The 26,680-nt window shown below is 44.3% G+C and overlaps 1 protein-coding gene across 5 annotated transcripts in view; it reads left to right on the plus strand.

Annotated features, from left to right (window-relative positions):
* RERE (arginine-glutamic acid dipeptide repeats) overlaps nt 1-26,680 on the plus strand; it is a 204,189-nt gene that overhangs the window by 30,385 nt on the left and 147,124 nt on the right. The window contains exon 1 of one of the 5 annotated variants that reach the window (XM_051786295.1): nt 6,969-7,192. The exons of 1 other annotated variant lie outside the window; for it this stretch is intronic. The gene's annotated coding sequence lies outside the window, so the exon portion shown is untranslated. Of the gene's footprint in view, nt 1-6,968; nt 7,193-11,883; nt 11,966-26,680 lie in introns of those variants that run through there. 3 more of the 5 variants (XM_051786296.1, XM_051786292.1, XM_051786294.1) reach the window with 3 other exon arrangements.

The raw sequence follows: 26,680 nt of genomic DNA on the forward strand, positions 1-26,680 counted from the left end.
AACCTCCCTGTTTTCCCCCTGCCTTTCTCCCCAACCACACGGGCTCTCACTGCCTTGGAAACCTCAGCCTTGCTTTGGCCTGGAGAGTTTGTCTGGAAGATGCTGCTTAATTATTTAGCTCTGGGGGGATTCCTGCACTGTGAGCTTTAACATCCTTCCCAGTGTTTTCATGCTGACTTAAATAATTTGGATGTTTGAAGTATCTTTGGAGGCCTTTATAGAGCATAAATAAAAGCATGAGGGCTTCAAATTGGATGGCATTTTCTCCCTTTCTTGGACAAGAGGTAAATTACTGCATTTTTGCCTCAATATATTAATGGAGAAAGAAACAGTGTCTTGACCTGCTGTGATTTTTAATATCCCTCTCTAGCAGCTGGTAATAACTGGTAATAAAACATGTAATAATGTACAAATTCCACACTGAGATTTCACAGAGGGATTTTTTTTTTCCCTGTTGGCTATAACCATCCAGGTAACACTTTCTTCTTTTTCTTCCATTTAAACAGTCTTTGCCACCCTTTCCCAAATGTTCCTGGGGAGGGAATTTCCTGGTTGCAAACTGGAAAGCCTCAAAGTGCTGATGGTTCTTAAGTCACAGAGTAGGGGGGGAGAGTCACCCCCTGAATGAAAAGCTGAACTCCTTTTAACAAGTACTTTAAAATATGAAAACACAGCACTGGCATTAATTGCACAGATATAGACTGGACTTCCAGCTCTCTTCATTCAGGGAGCTTTTTAGTAGATTTTTTTTGCTCTGAGCTTGGGGAATTGTTTCCCTGATGATGGAAAAAAGTCCCTGTGTTGTTTAAGGTCTGTGGTGAAGCTGCAGCTCAAGTTTTTGGCCAGGGAATATTTACACCTGCAAATGTGGTGGCTGTTCACATTTTTTTGCTGCATTTTTGGCAGGGATGTTGTTGCATTTCTCTCACAGCTTAAAAGAAAGTCTTGCTCTGGGACTGTGGTTGTGCTCCCCTCTTTTGTCTCGCTGAGTGTACTTTGTCTTTGCAAAAATGTGACTGTTTCCCCCTGAATATACAATCAGGTAATAGAAATCTCGTAATTTTTACCTCTGACTTGAGTGGTTATGAGGACAGTAATTGTTTCAGCCTGATGGAGATTAAAACTTGTCTCCCATGTCAGTTATTAAATGTGGAAATAGCTGCAGGCTGTGGAATAAAACATTTGATTTATTTTGCAACCCCGTGAAAGGCCATAATGCAAGAACTGTATGGATTTGTTTGGTATAAAAGCTTAATTTAAGAGGAGAAGCAGCAGCAGCAGCAGCCTACTAGACCATTCTTGGCTGTGATTTCTATTTTAGGAGGCTGGAGCCCAACGTGGTGATTTGTGTGGTGTAATGATGGTAATTCCGAGCTGGAAGACGAGCTGTCTGTAATTCTGAGCCTCTCTCAGTGTTACAGCTCCTTATCAGCAGAGTTAACACGAGGTGAACTGTCTGTAATACATGGAGTTTTCCTCCTTTTCTCAAGTTAAAGGTTAAAGTTATTACAAGCATGTGTGTGCTGGCTTTTGTTGGCACTGAGGAGTGCTCTGCTTGCTTGCACATTATTGCTCTGGACATATTTTTCTACTTAACGTGGCGAGCAGTTGTTTAATTGCAAAAGCTGTTACTTCTCTTGATCCCGACCATAGTAAAAAATCAATGTCTTCTCTGCAGTCTGAACTAATAGGAATCAAACTCATTGAAGGATGAAAATGGTTTAATCAACAGAGAGCTGTCTTAGAGGTTATTTTAAAAAAAAACAAACCAGCCAACAACCCCCCCCCAACCAACCAAACCCCCCCAGCCCAGCTCTGGAACTAATGAGCAGAGCTCTGGTGCTTCTTCCTCCCTGCAGCTGGGCTAATGAAGGGAAGGTAAGGCCAGGTTTTAATCTGCCAGGGAGAGAGGGAGATTCTTGGGGGCTGTTTGATTTCAAAGGCTTTCCTTTTAACCACCACTTCTTGTCTCTGTCTTCAGCCTTTGTAGGAGCTGACAAAAATGAGGTCTAATGATGGGTCTCTTTGTAGTGGAAGCCATGAAAGGCACTTGGGCTTTTCATTCCAAGGACTGAATCCAGCACAATTGTCTCCCTTGTTCTTGACCTCCTTTGTCCAGTGAGCTCTGCTTATTCCAGATACATCCATGGCACCTCTGGTTGTTGGGACCCCAAAGTGTACATTTCCCTGGGCAGTCCCAAGGGGAATGACAGCTTGGTTGGCCATTCCTTTGGGAAAACGTGGGTGGGGTTGGAATTGTTGCCTTGTAACCCTGTAAATCGGGGAGTGGACTAAGCAGTCACTGCTTGGGGGGGCTGTGGAATCAACTTGGTGTTGCTTTCTTGAAATCACTGTTAATATTTAAGCCCTTTTAGCAGCTGGGCTTTGCAGGCGAGCCTGGAAATACAGGTTGGAGACAGTTCTCCTGCTCCCCCTCTTTCCCCCCCTCCCCAGTTTTATTTCCTCCTGGCATGCCCTGCTTAATCTGTTTTACCTGTGCTACCCACTGGCATCCTCGTGGAAGTCAGGCAGGTACAGTGGGACATTTTTGTCTGGTGTTTAGGGGGAGAGCCCAAGTTCTTGCTGTGTGTGGTTCCCCGAGTGTGAACTGCCATGTGCTTATTGTGATTTCAACGTTTTCCTTCTGGAACTTGATGGCTGAAGGGAATGAAGAATGAAGTGGATCTGTGACTGCTCAGTGATGATTCTCTGAAACTGAGACAAAGTCTTTAAATTCTGTTTTCACCTCTTGATGTGCCACCCTGGCACGTTCAGATCCAAAAAAAAACCCCCACAAAGCAGCAGATTTTATTTCAGGAGGAATTTGCCTGCCAAGCTGTAATAAAATGGATTGTTAATGAACTGGTGAGGTGACATGTATGCTTTTTTCCTGATGAAACATTAGCATGAAAATCCAGCAGTTCCTGTCAGTCTCCTTGTCAAAACCCAGACAGGGCGTTCAGAAGGAATGAGACAACAGCACATGGAGCTGGGAAGGTGCACTTTATATTTGCTCTGGGAATCCCACAGCCCTGCCTGTGCTCTTCTGGATTACTGAGCACTTTGCACACTGGTTCTGTTGTTAGTTAGTTCACGTTCTGGTTAATGAGATGATTTATCAGCTGGAGGGGGAGCCAAGCACAGCAAAGAGCTTCTGGGATGTTGCTCAACTTGGTGCTGTCTGGGTTTGCCCTCCCTGCCCTCGGCTGGGCCCTTGGCAGCACTTGGGGGGGAAAACTGAAAACTTGAAATTTTCAGCTGCAAAGTCAAGTCTCTTCTTGGGCTTCGTGACTTGACTTGAGTTCCCGGCGTTTTGGTGGGTTTTGCAGCGTTTTTTGGAGGCTGACACTAGGTGGCAATGCTGCAGCTGGGCCCTGTCACCTCCCTGGCAACTGGGCACAGTTTGCTTTCTGTTGAAAGAGGATTTTTCTGTCTCTCTGCAGTGGCTTTCAGGCTGGTTTTGTTGGGACACTGGAAACTTGCCTCACGTCCTCCCAAACTCCTGAGTTCCTTTCGTCCAGGGGTGTTTGCTTCTCCTGTAAATTTAATGTAGGACGTATAAATACTTCCTTAAATGAATGTTTTTTGATGGAATTGTCCCTTTGTGGCTGTGTTTCAGGTCTCCATTTGCAACCTGCAGGCAGTTATTCCACCAGAGGTGTGACACAATGCCTGGGACACGGATTTAGGATGGCAGGGGGTGGTACTCTGGCATTTTACAGTTTTCTGCAAGTGCTTTCAAGACATTCCATGGATACCTCTCCCATAACCTTATTGCTGTGATGCCTTGCAATTATTTGGCTGCTCAGTTCTGATGGGGATTTTCTCTTTTAAGTTTTTCTGTCTTATTTTGTGAGGATTGCAAGAAAAGACAACTAAACAGAAGATCTGGGATGCCTTTTATGCTGAATTCTCTTAGCAGGCCACTGAAGGAGCAGTGGAAGGGAAAAGCTGGTGTGTTGCAGGTGTAGCCTTCCTAAAAATACTAATTTTCCCTGTCCTATAGCTGCATAACACGTGAAACCAACAGGAATGTAGATAAAACCAGTGTGTGTTCTGCTTGAGGATTCTCAAGGAAGTTCAGAGTCAGGATACAGTGAGTGGGATTTTTAAGCCCTTGGTGTGATTTTATGTTGTTTTATGTTAAACACCGACAGGAAAACGTGCATTGTATCGACAAGCAGCACTGATTTATGTTAAAATATACAGCGGGATCCTTTTCTTTCGAGAGAGTTGTTTGATGGGTTGGTGGAAGCCGTGTTTAACTGTTGCCACCTCCTCAATCTGCAGCGTGAGAAACATGGTGAAACTCGCTCTGAAAGGCTTTTGTGGCTGTTAATTGGTTGATAACAGCTATCAAAAATCGGCTGCTTCCTTTCAGGTGACTAAAAGTCCCTGTGTAGGTGGTTGAAGACTCGCTGCTGTGTGAAAATGTGCACCGGTGAATCCCTGTCTGCCTGAAAACAGCAACTCAGAATAAGCAGAGTCCAGCAAACTGCTCAGATAATTCGTGTGATTTAAGGGTTTAAGCACAGTTCTGAATTGATCTCTCTATCAAGTCTTGCAAAGTGTAAAGAGACCTTTCTCAGAAGGATTAAAGTTATATTTAAGTAATTGGCTGCAGCATGGCCAAGGCAGATACCCCCCAGTGCTTGGGTGCAATTCTTGCCCTGCTTTATTTTTTTTTAAGGCTCTTAAGAAATATGGAAAAATACCCATTTTTTAAAAAGAAACCACTATTTCTTTCCTGTGAGAGGGCAGCTGTCTCGTTTGCTTACTCTTATGAATCTGTAGGGGTGAAAAGAGAAGAGGAATAAACTGAGAACCTTCACATTATTCCATGTTTTTGGGGGTATCTCGTCCTATAGTTTTGGGAAGCCAAGAATTTCTTCCCCTTGTAACCGAACCGGGGTCGTGTGGTTTTAAACTGTTAACATTTCTTCAAGATTAAGAGTAGAAACTTCCTGTTTTTAGAGCTTATCTCCCTGTCTGGAGGGAGAGATTATTATAGGTATGGTCACATCCTGTGGTTGTTGTCACTTAGGGAGGGAGGAAAAAAAAAAAGCCTATTGAATTTTCAGAGGCCTTTGAAGGTGCTGAGTGATTACTGCCCCAAAAAACCCGAGCTGGAGTCACCATTCCCATCCCCTCTGTGATTCCAATGGAAAGCCCTAAATCCACTGCAAATTCCACAGCTCTGTTAGTTCAATCTGTGTGTGGAGAAAAACCTCCTGGTAAAGGATCTGGCTCACAACCTTCCTTCCAGAGCAAGGGGAGCATTTGGGAGTCATTTCCTTTAGCTGGGAGTCCCAACATGCTTTATGTTATAATAGTTTAAACACAGGCCACAGGCTCTTGATGGGGGTATCGAGTTTTCCATTCCCAGAGTTTTAGTTTAAACAGGCAAACTTCCATTGTTTTACAGTTGCTTTGATAGAGTTGGAAAAAGATGCATTTGCTTAGTTCTTCCTTCCCTCCTTTTCTTTAGCTTTACCCCTCCCACACATATTGAAACTATTGAGGGTTTTATTTTGTTTGCTTTTTTTATATATACAGCTGAGAACAAATAGCTTCCTGTTTGCTTTTTAATGCATGTATTAGATTTTCCAGTATGTAAATTTTCCCTTTGAAATATGACTTCTTTTCTTGACAAATATTTGGATTTTTTTTCCCCCCTTGTCCTTCTAAAATAACTTCTGTGCATTCTTTTGTGTTGAATTCAAGAAGCTGCCAAACAGGTTGATGTCTTGCCCTAAGTACCACAAAATCTGGCAGACACACTGGATTTTGTTTTAATATTCTTGGCTTGCAGGTTACCATTCTGTAATTTGGAGGTTCCCAGGGCAGGGATTTTCCACAAAATCATTTTTGAATTTCACTCTTGGTCCCTACAGAGGAGAAGAAACAAACCAGGAGGGAAATATCAGAGAAAAAAAAGTGATTTCTGTGATGAGCAAGTGAAATTTTTTTGCTTCAATTTACCTTGCCTGGTTTGTTTTGATTTCCAGCTCTGAGGCTGCACCTGGTTTTGAGCCACTTGTCTCACTTGGTTACAACATCCCAGCTGAGTTTCACACCCATCCTCTCGTACCTATGCACATAACAGCTTTTATTTTAAAATCTCCTGCGTTCCTCAGCTTGTTTATCTTTTTTTGTGTTCTTTCCCTCACCCTTCTCTCTTCCCACCCCGTCTTTCTGGTTGAATTTTGCCCTCTTTGAGGTGCAGCTCCCTCAGCCCATTGCCCTCCAATGAAGTTTTAACCCTGCCCTGTCCCTCCTCTGCCTCAGGTGTGTTTTTCCTTGGCCTTTTGTTGGGCCCAGGGGGTTCTGGAGCTGCTGCAATCGAGTCTCCAGCCTTTGGAGGGGGAGAACAGGGAGCTGTGAACACTCATTTAATTGTGGGAGCAACTCTGAGCTGTTTCTTTTTGGGTTGTGCTTGGTTGGTTGAGGGTTTCCAGTGGTTTGTTTGTTTGTTTGTTTTCCCCAGCACTTCCTAAGCTAGGCCTTCCTGTAAAATCCTGCTTTTTTCCCGTGTTAGCATGTGAATTGCCTTAGTCCTCACAGCTCCCTGGGGGAGCCACTCTTGTTTTTTCATCCCTACTGTGACAGAAACGCTGTGTGCATCCAAGACTGTACAAAAATAACCCACCAGATTCCTCCCAAAGACACCCAGAAGGGAGCTGTGCAGCCCTTTATCCCGGAATTCCCTATTCCCATTCTTCAGCTGAGTGATGCCCTGACTGTACCAACAGTCTGTTTTTTGGCTCTGTCACAGGTTTGAGCCAAATTTTTGGGTTTTACCTGGTGTTTTAACCAGCACCAAGTGCCACCAGTGCGCAGGTCTGGGGAGTGATACACTTTTTTATTTCTTTAGGGGATTTTTTTGTCTACATTTGTGTGTTGCTCCAGCCTTGTGCCCCTCTTGCCAGTTGGAGTTTGGTACCAAGGTGTTACCTTGCAGGGCTGGCAAAGGGGCAGTTGGTGGCAGTTGCTGGTGACAGTTACAGAAGGTCGTTGTCTGCAATTCTTGGGCCTCAGGGTCGTTAAAAAGAGGCTGAAGTTGCTCAGACTTTTCTGTGCTTGGCAGGGTTTTCCTTCCCCAGGGTATTGATGTGGTGCTAGAATTTAACAGTGACCTGTGAGGAGTTACAGCTTGAGCAGAGGTCATCTGGAATATAAACCTGAACAGCAGGTAAGTACAGGAAAAGAGTCAGAGTTCTTGAACCATAAAATGTGTGATAGTGTCAGTAATTTGGTTTTGCAGGCTCCAGGTTAAATGCTGCATAACCAGAGGCCTGGGGGGGGAACCCTCACCCCAACCAAAACCAAAAAACCCTACAAAACACAGTCTAACCCAACAAAAAAAAGGCAAACCTCTTAAAGGTCTGTAAAGGGTGGAGATTTGAGAGAGGTTCATCCAAATTTCAGCAGTTCTATGTAAATAATAAATATGTAAAATAACCCTTCCCATGCTGGTTTTAAGAACTGCTGAGTATGTAGATGTGGGGCAGAGGAAGCAGCCAGGGCTGTTTAACTGTGTGCAGAGTTTACAGCCTCCTCAGGCAGGGATTAGAGCACCAAATGGCCTTTTGATTGTGTCGAGGCAATAACAACACTGCTCCGAGTTTCCTCTCCCAGCTTACATTCCAGGAGTGTGGAAAAGCACCCTGGTGTAACTGTGGGGCAAGTGGTAGCTGGGTCAGTGCTGTGGCTGCCTGGAGCTCAGAGCAGCTCTCCTGTTGGGTCTCTCCCACGTGCTCCCAGATCTACAAGCACAGACAAGACCTTTCCTGCTCGGAGCGGGTTTGAAGCCGTTTGTGTGCAGACAGCAGCAACTGTCCTGTCAAAGCCGAGTATCAGTTCCTCTCAGCTGTGCTTGCAGCAATAAAACAGTGCATTATTTACAGAGGAATAGAAACCTCTAACCTGACCAAAGGTTTTGTGTTTAGACAGATGCTTTGATGGGGAGTTGAAACCAAACAGGACCGGGTAACAAATCTCTGCAGCGAGCGGCCGGGGGTGACCTTTCCTGCTGAGAAACCTCCCCTGCTCTGCTGAGAAACCTCCAGGTGACCGCTGGCCTCTGGAATTCTCCAGCTAATTCTGGGTTTGAACTGCCCCTCTGCTTCGGGGTTGGTTTTGTTTGGCTGGAGGAATCACTGGTGTTCTGGTCGGGAATGTGTGCGCTGACAGGGAAAGGGAAACTCGAATGACACGCAAGAAAAACAGGGTTGTGGCAATATTAAGCTGTCAGCTCGTTCTCCATGAACCTGCTCCCTTCCTCCCCTTATCCAAGGCCAAATCCGAGGGGAGGGCTTGATTTACGTGGAGCTCTGAAGACAGTGTTAAATCCCCTTTTAAAAATAGGTTCAGCTTAGCGGGGGGCTGGTGTGTCAGACTCAGTGCTTGCCTGAGCTGGGAAGTTGTGTTGTACGAGCTTTTAGAAAACACTTGTCACGTTCACATCTCCATGCGTTCTTAAAAGTAGTTCAAGGCTTCTTTTTGTTCAATTTGTGCAACTCCAACCTGCCTTTTAACAGAACCCACTGGATGAGTGAACTCAGAGTCAGAGGGAGCTGCTTTTGAGTGTTTGTGGGACCTCTTTGTCGTGGGTGTCTCCTGAAAGAAAAAAAAAGTTAATGTACCCATTTAATCTGTATAATCTCATTAAGCCTGTTTACGGTTAGTTTGTGTTTCAAGTGTGTGGGTACCTGGGAGACCCGAAACGGCTCCTCTGGAGCAGTTTTTCTAGCGGGTGAGATGTTTATGTGTGCCTGATGGCTAATCCTGTCAGGAGGGGCGGGGAACGCCGCTGATCGATGGATCCCGGGGCTCGCAGGGCTTTACCTCTTTATTTAATATCCCTCCAAGTTTGCGTGTCCGCGTTTAATATTCCTGGAGCACGGCGGGGTTCTGAGTTACTCGCGTCTGTTGTGAGCCGTGTGTCTCGAAAGCAGCAGCGTCTCCGCGGCCCTTTGAACACTCGCTGTCTGTCACTTCTCGGCGCTCAGTCTTTCCTGGGCTGCGTGGGCAGGGGAGACAAAGTGCTCCAGGATCCTGGGAAAGCGCTGAAAACACAAACAGGTGCTTCCCAGATTCCAGCAGCAGGCAGGGAAGGTGTGCTGAGCTCTGTGTGTGTGTGTAGATGCCTTTAAGCAATGTCAGGAATTACTGACAGCAAGTCAAAGCCTTATTTTTTTTTATTATTTTTTTTATTTTTTTTAATTTTTTTTTCAGATTTCCAGCTTCTGTTGTTTATTGTCACGACCTTAATGTCTCTTCAACTAGGTGTTCTGTTTAATTACGGTGTTTATAGTAAATATCAGCTCCCTTGGCTGTGTGCTGGGGGCCTGCAGCATGCGGAGTGCTTCGCTTGTAACTGCATCCCTTGTCTCAGTTCATTATCTGTTAATGGTACTCGACATGACAGGCTTGTTTTGATAAATGGAGGCTGCCAGGAAAGCTGGGATGGATTTTTGCAGGCGGTGGAATTGAGCTTCAGTTCATTGTGTAACACCAGATAACTGTTGCACACCGGACCGAGCACAACAGCGTGTTCTGTGAGGGCTGGGGGCACTTGTTCCAACTCCACTCAAACTCTCATTCTCTCCTGACCCATGTGAAGGTAGATTTTGCACTGTCTTGTTGGGCTTTGTGTATGTGTAACTCACATTTCCTCCCCCCTTCCCCCTTTTCCAGACATCAGGCTTCCAGAAGTGATATTAAAAGAAAAGCTGTTGGAGTTTATGATGCTGTGAACCAGCAAAGGTGCATTTCACGGCCAAGGAAAGATCTTTTGTGATCCATTTCCAAAAGGCAAGCTGAAAAGTCCCTGTTGCAAAATGGAGCTGGAGGCTGTACTCTGTGCATGTTTTCCCTTTCAGTCTCTGAAATGGGGGCAGATCTCCATATCTCACAGGAAAGCCAATTAGTGAGAGTTGAGTTGTCTCTGATGTTGGTGATTGAATGCTGTGGCTCTTCTGTTCATTGAAGGATCTCCAGTGTGCTGTGTACAAGCAGATGGGGCCTGGGATGATTTCACTGCTGTCTCCCACACCGCTGAATTCGGAAGTTGGTTTGTCTTGGATCTGCAAGACAGTGTCTGAGATTCAGGAATAGTCTCCAGTTCTGTTGCTGTGCTCAGACTGCTGGATGCTGTTCCCTGCACTGCTTGAACAACTTCCATCCTACTGGGATACAAACAATTCTGTGCCTTTTAAAATTATCATTATTATTATTATTTGAGTGCGTTTTTCCAATATATTCTGACTTTAAGGATTTGTGGTCCAAGCTGGCTGGGTCATCTGCCTTAAAGGGATGAGGTGGTTTTGAACAAGTACCGTCAAGCAGGGTATTTTTCAACTGATGGAACCTGGCCTGAATTAACTTACTGCTGGAAAGCTCTTTTGGAAGTCATTAGGAGTAAACGCTGATTTAAATACACACTGGAGCAGCAAGTTCCCTTCCACGATTTGCCAGGTGTTGGGCCACATTTGATTAGAAAATTGAAGAGTGAGGATAAATGCAATGTGGTTTTCTTTGTGCTGACTGGAGGATTGAATTTCAGCTCTGGCAGGTTTGGAGCTCTCACACGGCTACTTGGTTACAAAGCTTGTTTTGAACCAGGTCTGGCAAAGACAGGCTCCAGCTCGGGAGCTGTTGTACCATGAATATTGCAGGAGCAGAGCTCGTGCCATACACCAGCTTCAATTTGTATTGATCAGAGCAGTCCTGTGATGTGGCAAGGGCATTAGAATTAATCAGCTCCTTCAGCTGGGGCTTGTGGTTTTAGGGAGCTATTTCTAGAAAGCGCAGAATAAATTTCAAAGTTGGGTCTTTGTCTCCTGAAGGACTCCTGGGTTATGGTATGAGACATGGTAGAAATCTGTGTGGATAAATAGAGGGGAAAACACAACTACAAATAATTACCAGCATCTGGAAAGATCAACTTGGCAGGCAGGACTTGAGGGTGTTGCTCTAATTAACTGGGTCTGTGAACCTTAATGATTATTATTATTATTATTATTATTATTATTACTATTTTTTCTAAATTTTTATTTAATTTTTTTTAACTTGGCCTTTGTAAAGCCAGCTCTGGGAAGGTGTACTGCCGTATTTATTTTATAGGTAAAATATTACTGCACGCCTAGGAAATGGATTTGCTCGGCAGGGATAAAGTGTACGTTGCCCCGAGGTAATGGATTACATAGATGACTTGTTCTGCGTGTTATTCTGCAAGGGAAATAGCAAAGCTTTGCTCTAAAATTAAGTCGGTACCAGCAGCTGAAAGGTCATGGTTGTGGTGGTGAAGAACAGAGCAAGACATTGTGAGGCTCAGATGAGTTCCAGGTCTGCGTGGAGACGCACAGTGAGATAAATAGTCATTATTTAAAAAACCCCAATTAAACACAATTAAAAGGAACGCGTTCTGCCGAGCAGATGAATTTCTGTCTCAAAGCGGGGGGGGGGGGGGAAGGAAGGAAGACATGGTAGGAAGGGATTTTAAACAAAATGGCTTACTAATTGAACGCGCTGCAACAAAACCCCCCTCCTGAAGTGTCTCTGACCGTGGCACTGGCCGGGCATCCCCCCCTTCCCCACCTGGGCCGTGTTGGGATCCCCCGGCCCCCGTTCGAGCCGCATTTCCCCCCCGTGCCGTGCCGTGCTCGGGGGAGGCCGGGCCATTGATATTCCTGCAGCACCGCGGGCTGGGAGCGCCGAGAGCCCCGGGGGAGATGCTTCGCCTCCCTCCTCCTCCTCCTGCCGCTCCTCCTGCTCCTGCTCCGCCGGCTGCAGATGCCTTTTCTCGCTGACCACGCTATTAAAGCGCTGCCATCAATCACGGGGCTCCCGGTTCCGGCGGGGCCGGGCGGGGAGGAGGAGGAGGAGGAGGAGGAGGCGGGGAAGGAGCCGCGCGTGTGTCCGTGTGTGTTGGAGCTGCCCCCGCCGCGTGGGACCGGGGCCGGTGCGTGGGGACCGGAGGGGGCGAGCGGGGGGACCCGGGGGGGCTGTGCCGGGAGCGGAGAGGGGGCGGCGGGCCCGGGAGACCCCGCTCGGAGCAGCTGCTCGGCGGCGGCGGAGGGGCCTCCTTTTGTTCACCAGCTGCGCCTCCCGGCCCCGCTTCCTCCGTGCCTGCCCTTCCCGGAGCCCTCCTCCTCTTCCTCCTCTTCCTCCTCTCCTTCCTCCTCTCCTTCCTCCTCTTCTTCCTCCTATTCCTCCTCTTCTTCCTCCTCTCCTTCCTCCTCTTCTTCCTCCTCCTCCTCCTCCTCCTCCCGGACACCGCGGCTGTCCCCCCTCTCCCCCCGGCTCCAGAGCACAGCCCCTCCGGGATCGGGGGGGTTTGTTTTCCCGGGATCGGGGGGGTTTGTTTTCCCGGGATCGGGGGGGGTTTGTTTTCCCGGGATCGGGGGGGGTTTGTTTTCCCGGGATCGGGGGTGTTTGTTTTCCCGGGATCGGGGGTGTTTTCCCGGGATCGGGTTTTTTTCCCGGTCCCCCCCCATCCACCCCCGGGAGCTGCGGAGCCCGTGGGTGCCCCCCCGGACCTTCCCCCGGAGTTTGGCCAAGGCGCAGGAAGGATCTGGGATCCCGCTTGGAAACATCCCTCTGGAGTAGGTGCCCTACTGGGTGACTCGGTGCCTGTACGTGCACAGGTTGTGCTCCCAAGAGCTGCTTTTCAATTGTTACCCGGCCAAGGATAACCTGGATGGAGGAAAGGCTTGACTTAATTCTCTTTTCCTCCTTTTGGTTTGTTTTGGGTTTTTTATTTTTTTTATTTTTTTTCCCCCAGAAAAAGTTGGATCTAGTCGGTGGGTAGGTTGTTGTTGGCCTGGGAAGTTCAGAGTGTTCCATAAGGCTGCGGGGTTTTCTTTCCATAACAAACGCTTTACCTCCCTGGTCTAAATATAAACAGTTCAGCCGCTAGTGTTTAATTCTGTTTTTTAAAAGCAAACGAGATAAGGAGATAAGGATTGCGTTTGCCTTATCCTGGAAGAAAGTACTTTTTTTCATTGCTCTTGATACAATGGAATGCCTTTGAAGTACTAATTGGGACAGCGTGTGTGTAACTTTTTTTAACGATGTTTAATGGTGGATAAAGATAGTGACAGGAGACCTGCTCGACCACTTTGTTTCCTGAGGAAGAAACCAGCTCTGCTTTGTTTTGCAGTTGGTTTTAAGCTCCTCTGAGTCCATGTGGCTTCTCCCTGCATGGGGCATTGTGTGGCTGGATGGCTCCTTCCAGCCATATGGGGCGGCTTTAATTGGAGGGGAGTGGAAATGCCAGTTGAGGAGGCCACTGAATTTCTTTTTTTTGTTGTTATTGTTTGTTCTAAACTTAACATAAATGTTGGGGCGTGAAGCAGGAGAAAGTGGAGAACAGAAATCTAGTGAAGTGCAGTTTCAGATGCTCCACAGATATGGTTTTTTTCTGGGAATCAGTTTAAAGTCAGCTGGATTTCAAACCCTACAGACAGCACTATTCCAACGTAAAGCCGTTAATCTGCAGGCAATTAGTTCCAGACGTGCAACCAACTCCACATTTCTCTCAGTTTTTGTTCCTGCAGGCAGTCGCAGTTTTTTGAGCACTTTTGCCCAGTGACTGTCACAAGACAGAAGGTCTGAGACGCCTTTAACAGCGAGCCCAGAACGGTGGAGGAGCAGCAGCAGCAGCATTTGAAAAGCTTTTATTTGTTTTTCCAACCCTGTAATTTAGCAGTGTTTAAACTATTTCATAAAGATCTCTGGGACCCGGCGAAAGGTGGTTTGGAGTCCCCGAGCACTCGAGTGCTCGTTGTGCTCTGGCAGGCCGGGTGCTTGGCAGGCACTTGTGGAAATGTTGTTTGATCTGGCAGCAGGAGAGAATTGCCTGGGATTACACGAGTTTTTTCACCCCCCCTCGGTCGCTGTTTCAAAGTGATGCATCAGCGAGTGTTGCTCGAGAGCGTATTTTAGGGCACAAACTGCCTGTGTTCACTTAAAACATCTTGCCAGAGAGAGGCAGTTGAGAATTCGTCTTGTTTTGTGGTCAGGATTTATGAATTGAGGCAAGGGCTGACGTAATCTCTCCGACCACTTCCTTTGTGTGTGTTTTGGAGTTGATAGTGCTTTGTTTTACTTAAAATAGCCAGGGACTGTTTCTTGAATACTTTTCTATCTCCTCTCGCTGCTGTGGCCTTGAGTATGAGCAAGACAACTTGTTCCAGTTGTGTGTGATTATGTCCCTTGGAGGAAATGGTTCCTTCCTATTGTCACTAAGGTTCAGTGAATTGCTTGTATGCTAAGCAGATGAGACTTTAATTTTAATTAACATAATGATGTGTACAGCTGTTCTGTCGGAATGCATTGCCTGTCTTTGCCATTTTACTACAGGTTGTAGAGAATCCCTTGGTGTGTCTCTCAACCCCTCTTTTGCTTGCTTTTATTTATGCAGAGGTGACAAGATGGGGCTTTTATCTCCTGATGTGAGTGGTTAAGAGTTCATTGCCAGAGGGCTTGAGTTTGATTTTGTTTGTGTGTGGGAAAGAAAATAAGCTGTTTATCATTGAACTAATCCTAAACCTCCTTGTCTTTTGGGTTGAGAGGGGTTATGTTGCCTATTGCTTAAGAGTAGCCAGAAGGAATCCCGACCTTGCTAATTTTTTAATTCTTTAATGGATGTGCAGCTTTCTAGAGCTGGCTCAGAGTGTTAGGTCAGTGTGCATGTGTTAATCTTTCCTTGTCCTGGGACTTTTTCAAGTGATACAGAGAGATTGTGTTGATAATGTGTGTGCTGAACTAGGAGTAAAACCAGTTTGTAAAACACTGAAGACCAGTATTTCTGTAATTTGTTGATAAATGTGGGTAATACAATATTTCACCTGAGATCCAGTTACTGGCAAAAAAACCAATAGTGAAGGCAATTGCAGAAATAGGTGTATAGTGTGTTTGAGATTGTCATGAAATGCTCTTTTGGCCAAGTGCTTTTCAAATTAAGGCTGTTCTTTGGAGCACTGGGCTCTGGCAGATGAATGGATTAAAAGGTGTTGACTGGAGTTGTTGGAGTCCCCAGCTCTCGGTTGTGTCACTGTGGTCACAGTGTGTGTCTAAATCTGGGTGAAACTTGGCTTTGAACTGCTGCTGGTCTCAACCAGGCTTGTTTAGATCACCAAATCCACCTTCTGATGGAGGGGGATGCACCAGGCAGAACACAAGAGCAGCTCAGGAGCCCGGCTGGGAACTGGGGGGGGACATTGTTGGGGACTTGGCTCCCAACAGAATATTGGACAGGGCTGTGAGCATTTCCCAGGCATTGGGAGGCAGGGATTCCATGCAGCCTGTGGTGTTTGATGCAAATGCTCAGCATTTTCACCTCTCTGAAGGTCCAGAGCAGCTCTGGCTCCTTTCCTGAAGCAGTGGCTCAGAGCTGTGAGTGGCCCAACAAGCTGCAGATGAGTTTTATTTGGTTTTGTGACCTGTAATGTCTTGGCCAAGATATCTCCCTCTGCCTTAAAATAACTTTTTTTTTGTTTGTTTGAACCTTGTGTATTTAAAGTGCCAGGCTCAGGAAATGACATCTAAGAACACTGAGTAGTTCTGTTTTGTACTTTCAGGGTAAAGAAGGGAAATGGTGTATAAATCACTGTAGTCCTAGAATAGCAAGTGACCTGATGTGAATCTTTAATATTGACAGTCAAGTGCAGGAATCTTTGAGTTTCTCACCTTTGTGTGCAGAAGACTGAGCATTGCTTCACAAACGGGGTGTCCAAGGGGCAGCAGAGGTGGCTTTTGGTGTATGAGGGGGAGATTCTTCCATTTTCCTGATCCTGACACATCACTGAACTGCCAGTGGGGTGGATATAAGCGTTCAGTGTAACGAAGATTCCCAAAATAAGATGGGAAGGCCTTTTTTGGAGTAATTTCCTAGCTAATAACATGCAGCTTAAGGTGCCAATCTTCTCTAATACCTGTAAAACAAGATGATTTCAGAAGGGGTGTTTAGAGAAGAAGGGCTGTGGCAGGAAAACTGGAATTCCAGCTGGGCCTTGCTTAGCCCTGCTCCTTGTTTGGCTGATTCTCAGGTTGGTGTAATTCAGAATATACACACAGAATAAATTTCTCTATTAGTAAAGATTGGAAAAGCCACAAGTGATGTAACACAGTCAAGTACTAAAGGAAAGGAGCCATGAAAAACCTGCTCTGAGCTGCCTATGAAAAGTATTCATAAATGAATCAGAGGGAAATCTGCTTTTTATACTCCAGCTTTCTTAGCAGAAGTGAAACTCTTTCCAGGAGAGTGGACAAAAATAGTATTTATTCCAAAGTTTGCCTGGGGTAGTGGTTTGAGTTCTGACCTTTGGATACGAAGTGAGAACAAATAGTGTTGAAAAATGTAAATGATTAAAACAAGCTGGCCTTCTCTAGGAAACATTTGTGACAAGTTTTGCCAAGAAAAGGTCTGGGTGATTGGATTAATGTTTTATTTGAATGGGATTTGATTGTGATGTGTAGATTTTCTCACAGTGTTTTTTATATAATGGCTGTAAATTCAGCATTAACCACGTTGCTGTGCACTTCCCTTGGGAAGTGATGGCAAATTCCAAAAGGAAACTTGATTTAATTATTCCTCTCTAAAAATGGGGATCACTTTCTTTTTCATAGGGTGACAACACAGTGGGAAATAACAAATCTGGACTGTGTGAGGGTTGGTTCCTAAAAGTTTGATACTTGCAGATTTTTCATTCTGTGTTTTCCCCTGTAGTTTTTTTTTAAATGAACTGACTGTAAAAAGCTGTGTGATAGGTAAACCTTCTACTAAACCCAACCACTCTGGGTTTAGGTAATTGCTGCTTCTGTAACTCTAATTTTTACATGTAATAAGTTTTGTCTTAAGTGCTGATTTGAATTTTCTTGAAGCTACCAATGAAAATACTTCGGGGCTGGCAGTGTTTTCTTGGGGAATTGGCTTATTTCTAGAGATCAAAATGACTTGTTTTTGAAATAAAACTGAAATTTTGTTAATAGGCAGTAAATGTTTGAGCAGCACCTGGAGTCTGATAAGCTTTTACTCTGTTTAGATGCTTAAAATTTAAACCACTTTGGGGTTGGAATGTCACTGTCGGGTTTGGTGCGAAGGTCACGGCCTTGGCTTTGGTCACTGGTGGGAAGTGGAGAAAATGCAGAGTTTTGCCATTCCATTTGCTCTTTTAATCCAGAGTTCTGTCCCAGTTTTGTCTCTGTGCCTGCCCCTCAGTAAAATTACAGCAGTAAAAGGTTCTAAAACTCAAAGCTGAAGTAGCTTCGGGTTCCTTCTTGGGGAGGTTTCAGTGTAAAAAATCTGCAAAGTCAACACATTGACCTCAGCCAGGACCAAGGTGCCCCTTCCTCTGAGGGGGGGAGTTCCCAGCCTTTGTGTCCTTGCCCTGGGTGGGGGTTTTAACCCCAGCACAAGTTGGGAACTCAGTGATTTGTATTTTTTCACGTGGTGAAGTTTCCTGCATTTACTCAGTGCCTGATGAGCAGGAGCTGCCCCAGCGAGCACTTCAATTCCAAATTCCAAGGCAGTGTGGAAATGACTGAGCCATAATATGAGTCAACACAATTCAGGCACTTAAGGTTGGGGACTTCTTTTTTTTCTTTTTCTTTTTTTTTTTTTGTGGGTTTGACACAGTAACAGATCCCTGTGGAATTTACCCTTCCAAGCAGTCAAAACACACCGTGCTCGCTCCATTTCCTATTGAAATCTAACAAAGCAGCCAAAAATCAGATTTCCATTTCCTGGTAATAAAGCTATTCCTTTGAGATCAGAGCTGGGAATGGATTTATATATATTTACATATATATATATATATATATATATATATATATATATATATATATATATATATTTATTTACATATATATATATATATATATATATATATATCAGTTCCTGCTTAATAATTGACTATTCTTTGGTGTCTTATGTGCTGGGTTGTGAGTGTGAGGCAGAGCACATCTACCCTGGGTGTTCAGTATTAGACTGGTGTAATTGGCTTAAGGTTGTAGCCTAGTAAGGTTGTAGTTCAGGCTGGTATTAAAGAGTTAAGAGCAGCCCAAGGTTATTAGATCAGCTGGAAACCAATTGCCCTTTCACAGTGTCATAAAGTAATTATGAATAGTGTATGAAAACGGGGTGCAGTGTGTTCCAACATCACTGCCTGTCTTTCCCAGGAATTGCCTTGTCCTCCTTTGTGTTGAGCTGAGAATTTGCATATTCAGGGCGTGTTTGATATTTGCCACTTGCAGCTGGAAATGGGAATGTGGCATTAAAACCCCCCCAAATGATGCCATCTGGTTGTGGAGGTTTTCCATGAGGTTTTTCAGCTCCTGATAACGTTTCACCTCGGGTCTGTTCTCTTTAAACAAGCACATACCCCTGGTGCTGAGGGAATTGGGAGTATGGTTTGCTTTAAATTGGGAGTGTGCTCTGGTTTAAATTGGAAGAATTCTTTCCTGAATGGATGTAGTAGTTGCAGCTGAGCAGGGCTCTTGCAACTTCATCTGTTGCTGGAGTGTTTCTGTGCTGTCCTGACAGGAGAAGATGTGTTGCTTGGAAAAAAAAATCAGTCCTCATGCTCTGTTTTTAACTCAAGTAGCACGTGATCAAATGCTTCCACAAATTTTTAAGGTTAAAAAATAAGTTTTAGTCTAACTTGCCTTTGTGCACAAATGAGATCTGGGGTTTGAGTGATTTGTAACTAAAATATTGTTAAGGTGGAAGATAAGTACAGCTGGGATGTCTAAATCCAACCAGGAATGATAGTTATGCTGGAATTCAGCACCATGTCCTGCTTCCAGGTACCACCAAGGGCTTTTTTTCCAGTGGGGGAAGAATGAGAGTGGACAAGTGCCAGTGGGGACCTCCCATAGCAGGTCACTGTTGTCTGCTGGTACTTGAGAGTCAGGGTCTGCATTTGAGGGACCAGGAGTCCAAAGTTTGCCCTGGAAAGATGTTTGAGCCCCATGGAGCTGGGAAAAGCACTCCTTGTGGATTTTTAAAGCACAGAGTCAGTCACAGAAATGGGAATGAAGCTCGACATGTACATGCTGAACTTCAGAGTTGGACTTTTCTAACAAATGCTGCTGTCTGAAGTTCTGCTTTGGCACAGAACTTTATTGAATCCATGCTTTTGGCTGGGGGCATTCCCTCTGAGGATGCACTGTGGCATCTGAGATGCCAAAGGTAAACAGAACTCTCTTGTTCTGTTCCATTCCTGCAGGAGTTCAGGATGGTTTAGGATTTCAGGAGCGTGACAGGATTCCTGACAGTGAAATCTCTGAACATCTTTCAGTTCATTTGGAGCAGAGGGAATTTTGGGGGAGAAATTCTAAGCATTGTACATCAGGGTGATAAAGTTCTGAGATCATTTTCTGCCCTGTGGATCCCACACTGCCACGTGGGGTTGGTGTGGGTCTCCTGGGAGAGCTCTTCCATGGAAGTCCTAAAGTACATTAACAGTTCTTAGGCAGATAAACAAGTGCTTTAGTCCTGCAGATAAGTGTGTGGAGAGATGATGAGTCATAAAACCTTCCCTGGGATTATCTTTAGGAGGCAGCTGAAACTTTTCCTGCCTCTTCCAGCCTAAATTGTGCATGTGATGACTGTTTTGGTTTTGAAGCTCAATATGTGAGCAAGGCAGTGGTTGTGTTTGGGATTTTGGGGGTTTTTTTTGTCTAGGTTTATACAGGGATCTTTTTCTTAGAACTCTTGCCGTGGTTTTTGCTTTGTTTGGGGTTTTTGCTTTGCTTTGATGTGTTGTTTTTTGAGGGTTTCGGCTTGGTGCCTTTTTTTTTTTTCCTTCCCCTCTCCAAGAAGGCTTTTTAGTTTGTGGGAGGTTTTGGGTTTTTTTTAAACTCTAGAGCAGCGTGAGTGTAGTTCTCCCTGTCTGGGAAGCAGTGGACAAAGAAATAATATGCACAGCACTACTGAAAAATCATGACAAGTTTTTCACTTGGGCTGAGAACTTGAGAAAACCCTTCATACCTTCATAGGAGGTTTGTTTTTTTTTTTCCTTCTTGGTCTTATCAATACAATTTGAATAAAAAAATAGTACATAATTATTTTGAAATGTCACTTAAACCAAAGTTCCTTCTGATTCAAAGGCCAGATCAGCATATGTTAAGGAGTAGTCAGCAAGTAATAAATCTCACCCTGGCTGTGTGTGTTATCTCATGGGAGAGGCTGCAGGACTGGAGGAGAAAACAGGGCTAATCCCTCAAGTGCTGGCTGGATTTAATTAGGTCCCAGTTGCTTGGGTAACTGGCACCTGGTGAATTTTCTTCTGTAGTATTTTGAAAAGTAGCTCTTAAGTCAGCTCCTGATTAGGTCTGTGTTGCAGGGAAACACTTGGTGACAGGGCATCCTTCTGAACTCCTGCTCCAGTTAGGGAATGTTCACCTGCTTTAAACGATGGAAACTTCACCCACAGGTGTCCTCAGAGCTGCAAAACTTCAGTGCCCCAGAACAATAATGAGTCATGTCATTTGTTTTGCTGTCTTTGGTTGCTAAAGGATCACCTCAGGTTTTTGTTGGAAAGGACAAGTGAGATATGGTAACACTGGTCCAGGTTATTGTGGGAATAAAGAAGGTCTTAAAAGACTTTCCTTGGTCACAGCTGGATGAAACACTGCTGGGAACAGCTTCTGTTGCTCTCTTTAGTCTCATGTTTGGACTGACAGGAAGCTGAACAGGAGCCAGAGTGTGCCCAGGTGGCCAAGAGGGCCAATGGATCCTGGCCTGGCTCAGGAACAGGGTGGCCAACAGGGCCAGGGAGGTGATTCTTGCCATGGACTCAGGGCTGGTGAGGCCACCCCTGGAGTGCTGTGTCCAGTTCTGGGCCCTCAGCTCAGGAAGGACATGGAGGGGCTGGAGCAGGTCCAGAGAAGAGCAACAAGGCTGGGGAAGGGACTGGAGCACAAGTGCTGTGAGGAGAGGCTGAGGGAGCTGGGGGGGCTCAGCCTGGAGAAGAGGAGGCTCAGGGGAGACCTCCTCACTCTCTGCAACTCCCTGGCAGGAGGGGGGAGCCGGGGGGGGTTGGTCTCTTCTCCCAGGCAACCATCAGCAAGACAAGAGGGCTGGGTCTTCAGCTGTACCAGGGGAGGTTTAGGTTGGATATTGGGAAGAATTTCTTTGCAGAGAGGGTGCTCAGCCATTGGAATGGGCTGCCCAGGGAAGGGGTGGATTCTCCATCCCTGGAGGTGTTTAAGGACAGACTGGATGTGGCATCAGTGCCATGGGCTGGGAACCACAGCGGGGTTGGATCAAGGGTTGGACTGGATGATCTGGGAGGTCCCTTCCAACCCAGCTGATTCTGTGATTCTATGTCTTGTTCACTACAGACTCCAAGTAGCTTTATTAAATATTTAATGTTGTTTCAGAGCTTCTACTGGTGTCTGACCTTAAACCTTCGCCTTGAAAACAGAGTTAGGAACTTCATAGTGCTTCATTTAGGGAAAAGAACCTCCATTTTGAAGGTATTTTCAGTAGGATACGTGGCTTGTGTGATCTTAATTTGCATGTCATGGAGTATTAGCATGTAATTATGAAAGCTAAGGAGGTTTTACTTCTTCTTTTTCTTTTTTTTTTCTTTCCCATGTGCTCATTTTTGTCCACAAGTGTTTCAGGTCTCTTATTTCTGTGAGAATGTGTCAGTCAGCACACAAAGGGTGAGCATCCTTGGATTTAAGGAGAGCAAGGCCCAAAGCCATCAAATAATTTTTTTAAAAAAAGCAATAAATTTTTTATTAAAAAAATAAAATTTTTTTAAATTTTTTCAAAATAAAAGCAATAAGATTTTTATTAAAAAATTTTTAAATAATTTTTAAAATAAAAGCAATAAAATTTTCATTTAAAAAAATAAATTTTTAAATAATTTTTAAAAAATAAAATAAAATTTTTATTTGAAAAAAATTTTTTAATAAAAATTTTATTGCTTTTATTTTATTTTTTAAATAATTTTTTAAAAAGCAGTAAAATTTTTATTAAAAAAATAAAATTTTTAAATTTTTTTCGAAATAAAAGCAATAAGATTTTTATGAAAATTTTTTAAAATAATTTTTAAAATAAAAGCAATAAATTTTTTATTTTAAAAAATAAATTTTTTACATAATTTTTTAAAAATAAAAAAAATTTATTTGAAAATTTTATTCTTTAAATAAAAATTTTATTGCTTTTCTTTTATTTTTTTTAAAGGCCACTCCACGTGGAGCTGGATGGTTGTTTGCATTGCTTATTTGATGCTTAATGGCTTATGGTCTTACTCTGCAGCCTTGTTCTCAGCAGCTTAACAAAGATCAGCCCCAAAGATGTGGTGGTGCCTCCCCCTGTTCCATCAGATCCCACTGCTCTGGTCAGCCAGGAGTTCAGAGCATCTGCTGAGATCCTGGAAGTGGGAATTCTGTTCATATCTGCAGCGTGACCAAAGCCAGAAGTTATTTCATGCAGTGTTAAAATATTTCCCTCGCTGTGGATCAGGCTCAGATCAATCACTTGGAGCATTCCTTAATATTTTCCTCTCCTCATGGAAGGTGTTGGGAGGTCCTTTCACTTGGGTTCATTAGCAGCTGAGTGCTGTGGGGTCATTCTTGGGGCTGAGAGCTGTTTAAAACCCGATCTATAGGGTTGAAACTGTGTGAGACCTGTGAACTGGTCCTTTTTTTAAAACCAGTGCTTCAAATCTCCTCGGGAATTCAACTGGTTGTTGCCCAGGAGCAGTAACACAGCTACAAAGGAGGGCAATTTTTCAGTTATCTTTGAAACTATGCACTGGTTTGGTTTTGGGGTTTGTTTTTTTTTTTGAGAGTAACTTCTCTGACTTTCAGAGGAGTGAACCAGACCTGAGGGGAGGAAAACATGTGGAAGTTTGTGCAGTGAGGAGTCACCGGGCAGCTGAGAGAGGTTGGTGTTGGTATGCAGTACAAAAACCAGCCAGGAAAGTGGTGTAGGATCCCTGGGAAGTTCACCTCGGGCAACTGTGCTGCCTTCAGGGAGGTGTAAAGGACACCTGGCTGTATTTTTGGGATGAAAAGATGTTAGAAGGCAACTGCCAGCATTGACAGCTTTGGTTTCCATCACTTGAGGTCATGCAGGAGATCATGAGATCCCTTGAAACACAGACCCCTCTTTGCAAAGACCTTTTTGGGATCTTTAGAGAGAGCACCGAGGGATAATGAGCTGTTGGAGGTTGGCTGCAAACTCATTTTTGAGCAGCACGGCTCTGTGCTTTCATTCTTTGCCTTGCTGGTTTTTTTTGTTTGCTTTCCAGATAATATTCCTGCTGCCTCGTGTAGCACTGTCAAGATCAAAGGTCATCCTTGCACTAGTAGGGTTTTACCACTTTAAATACGAAGTATTTATTGCTGTTTTCCCTAAGTGCAATAAAGGAAGTGAGATGTAATTGAATCCATTTCAGTTGTTAAGTGTTATGAAATGATGAGGAATATGCTGACCATTTGCTGCAGACAGTCTATAATACGAGACAGGGCTCAAGCCTGCATTTCACACATGAATAAGCACAGTTAATCTCCTGATTACAACAGCCCTGCCTGACCGGGAAGGGAGGCTTTGGGGGGAAGGAAATTCTGACGTCTGCTCTGTCATTAACTGAAATAAGCTGCTCCTCAGAGAAAATGAGACCCGGGCCTGAAATTCAAGGCAGTTTCTCTAGACAGGGTGGTGGGTTGAAAAACAGAGGGGTTTCCAAAAGGCCAGTTTAAAGGGGTTGTTACAGCTTGTTCTAATGGGAAAGGGAAGAAGTTTTCAGACACTTGGTATTAGAGGAAGGGAAATATTACAAGTTTATTTACATACATATATATATATAACAACTTAATTATTTTTTTACAGTAAAACAATATATTACATTAGGTTAAGTCCCTCCTTTTTTCCAAAAAGAGTCCAGGAGGAAAAGGAGAAGTTGTCTTTTTTTTTTTTTTTTTTTTTTTTTACTTTCAAGCTACAGTTCTTCTAAAGTAATTTCTTTTAGCACTGTTAAGTGTCTCTTATCTTGTCTTTATCCCCTGTTTTATCATCTGTCTCTGCTTGTACAGAAAGTGTTTTAAAACAGCGGATGAGAAAAAAATCTGTTTATTCTGATAACATTGTACCTTCTCCCCTCTGACCAAAAGAGGAGAATTTCTTTGTTTCTACTCTTGTGGAATTTTATGGAGCACTTAAGTGGTGCAGCTTTAGTCAGTCTTGCAGATAGTCTCTAAATCTCAGGATGCTGCTTTCTTTAGAGAGGAATTGCTTTAATTACAGCCCTGAATGTCTGGTCAGGGCTCATCTTGGGAGACCACCCTGCACTTACTCTTCCATTTTGAGGAGCTCAGATCCACAGGCAGTTGTCTGGAGTTTAAATAAAACACTTAATGTGGCTGAAGACCAGAGGTTTTTGCCTTTGCTGCTCCCAAAAATAACCCCGATCTAGTTTTGGGTTGGGTGATTTAAATAACTGCAGTTGGAAGCTTTTCTGGAAGATGAAAGGTTTGCAGGGGGACAGCTGAGCCACTGAGAAATGGAATATCCAGTGGAGAAAAGCACAGCTAAATCCACCCAGGGAGTGACAGTTTGGGGGATATTTGGAGCCATGTTGCAGAGATGGAGGTGCCAAAATAAAATTTAGAATTGGAAGCTGAAATGAGGTGTGGGCAGAGTTTTGGGTGTAGTTGCACTTGGAGTTGCCTGCGAGGCAGCAACGGGCTCGTTCTAATAAACACACACAAATGGAGGTTTTCAGTATTATACAAAACTCATTTCTGTCTTAAAATAAGTGACTTAGAGGCAAGTATAGGGATGTGTTCTATTGGTAAAATTGATAAACATCCTGTAAAACCAGGGCTGTTGTAAAAGGGACACAATTCTGTTTCATTGACCCTTATCTTGGTTGTTATTGTGTACCAGCAATTTCTCTTTATGCTTTGATTTCTTTGTTGGTTTTCCCCAGATCTGAATTTACAGCACTTGGCAATGTTTAGATTTTATGTATTTTAGTAAACATACTACAGATTTCTCTTTTTATTTGCCACAGACCTGCCTGTCAAGAGATCCATATGCATGCTTTCAACCCTTTTTACTTCTCAAAATCTGTTGTCTTTTTTTTCTGAAACCTCTGTCAACAAATGAGGGGGTTTTTTTTGCAATACTTGATGATTCATCAGGTGAAAATGTGATTTATTTGTTGGGGTATGGGTGGTCCCGTGGCTGATCTGTAGTGGGATGGTGGAATGGCTCCACTGCCTCTGGTTTAGGTTCTCTCCCCTAATCTCACTTTTTGTCTCTTTATCTGCATTTTGTTGGCTGAATGGTTATCTTGCCAATCCAGTTGTGCAGGTGTGGTGGCTGGGAGGAAAGCAGAGTAATTGTGCCTGATAAAACCCAGCACAAGGTGGGATTGGGGTGTCCTGTGCAGGGCCAGGAGTTGGACTTTAATGATCCTTCTGGGTCCCTTCCAGCTCAGGATATTCTGTGATCCCGTGATAGAAACTGTTCAAAATAATCTGCTGTATATAACAACGAGGGTTTTTTTCCTGTTTTAAATGTTGTTAAGCAACCTCATAATGCAGATGTTTCCTTGGCTCCAAATGACTCCAAGTTCCCCAGATAACAGTTCTTGTTACAGAAGCAGCTCCTGCAGGTCCCGTGGGCCTGTTCTCCCCTAACAGCCTTTAACAGGAGGGAGTTATCTTGCATTATATGGTCATTTTTTAAAGCTCTGCTTTTTAATGGTGCTATGGGATGACTACTTTGCATTACTCAGACCTATTTTGTGGTAATCATTGACATTAGCCCGGCTGACTTGAGAGAAGCAGCAGTAAATACACGGCTTCATATTTACTGCCTGTGGATTGTTGTTTGTTCCCGTGTGTGTTATGACTACAGAGGCCATTAAAGCACCTTTTTGAACGACAAGAGGAGTTCTAATAAAGAACTCCCACTTTAATAGGGTGGATCAATGCCCTGGGCCGGGCTGGGAGTTTTTGTGCTCTGCTCACAGCTCTGTACCTTGGTTGTTCTGTGCTTTTGGGGTCACCACTGAACCACTCGGCCCTGATGGAGGTGAGAAGGGGTTTGGGAGAGGCTCCTGCAGTGGTTTGGGTGTCACAGGGCTGGTGACCAGTGTGCAGACAGCCCCCGTGTCCTGCTGTTTGCTGCAGCCCTCACCACACACTGAGAGAACAGAAAGCATAACTCGTTTATCCGCTAAATTTTGGAGCCCAGAAACTTTCTAAGACTGTATTGATCTTATGTTGCTGCTCTTGAACTAGCGTGAGGAGAAACTGTGGCTTATTTGGAAGGACATTACTTTTCTGGCAGCCTGTGTGTAAAGCTGTGTGAGAGCAGCTGTTCTCAGAGAGCTGCTCTCGGGTCACTGTTGGGTCCATAAATCGCCCACCCGTTTTTGGAGGAGGCAGGAGCTGATCTGCTCCCTCCAGATATCAGTCCCAGTGTTCCCTGTGGCCAAAGCTGACTGTCTTAAGTGTTGTTCTTAGTCCTTCCTGAATTTAGGAGCTCTTGCAAGTAAAAAGTTGTTCTACTTGTGCTGTGCCAATTTAGAATAACACAAAGGGAAATGTTACTTTGCTGTCTTAGATCCTTCCCACTCCAATCCTTAAAAATCCTCACGATTGCCCCATAAACCTGGCAATTTCCTCCTGAAAAATTGAC

Source organism: Manacus candei, unplaced genomic scaffold (genome assembly GCF_025592945.1).
Source record: "Manacus candei isolate 608988 ecotype Guabito, Panama unplaced genomic scaffold, ASM2559294v1 h1tg000022l, whole genome shotgun sequence".
NCBI classification, from domain to species: domain Eukaryota; kingdom Metazoa; phylum Chordata; class Aves; order Passeriformes; family Pipridae; genus Manacus; species Manacus candei.